We start from the raw sequence: 280 nt of genomic DNA, 5'->3' as shown, positions 1-280 counted from the left end.
CTCATTGGGGATATTGGGGTAGAGTCTGGACAGGTAGCTGTTGAGGCGGCTACAGTATCCAGACCGTAATTGAGCCAGGGTAACGCGGGTCCCTCTTGGCAGTTGAAGCTCCGTCCCTTCTACAGGTGTGGTTGGGCTCCTATTACGACATTCATTCTCTTGGCAGTTGAAGCTCCGTCCCTTCTACAGGGGTGATTGGGCTCCTATTACGGCATTCATAGGTCGAGAGTCGAGGTAGATGGTAACTGACTCTCTATGAATGTCGTTGATGGCTCGTCTG

Source organism: Rhagoletis zephyria, unplaced genomic scaffold (genome assembly GCF_001687245.7).
Source record: "Rhagoletis zephyria isolate East Lansing unplaced genomic scaffold, Rhagoletis_zephyria_1.1 Rzeph_scaffold_00952, whole genome shotgun sequence".
In the NCBI taxonomy this organism is placed as follows: Eukaryota; Metazoa; Arthropoda; class Insecta; order Diptera; family Tephritidae; genus Rhagoletis; species Rhagoletis zephyria.
The sequence above is the reverse complement of the archived record's forward strand: the minus strand, read 5'-3'. Positions refer to the sequence as shown.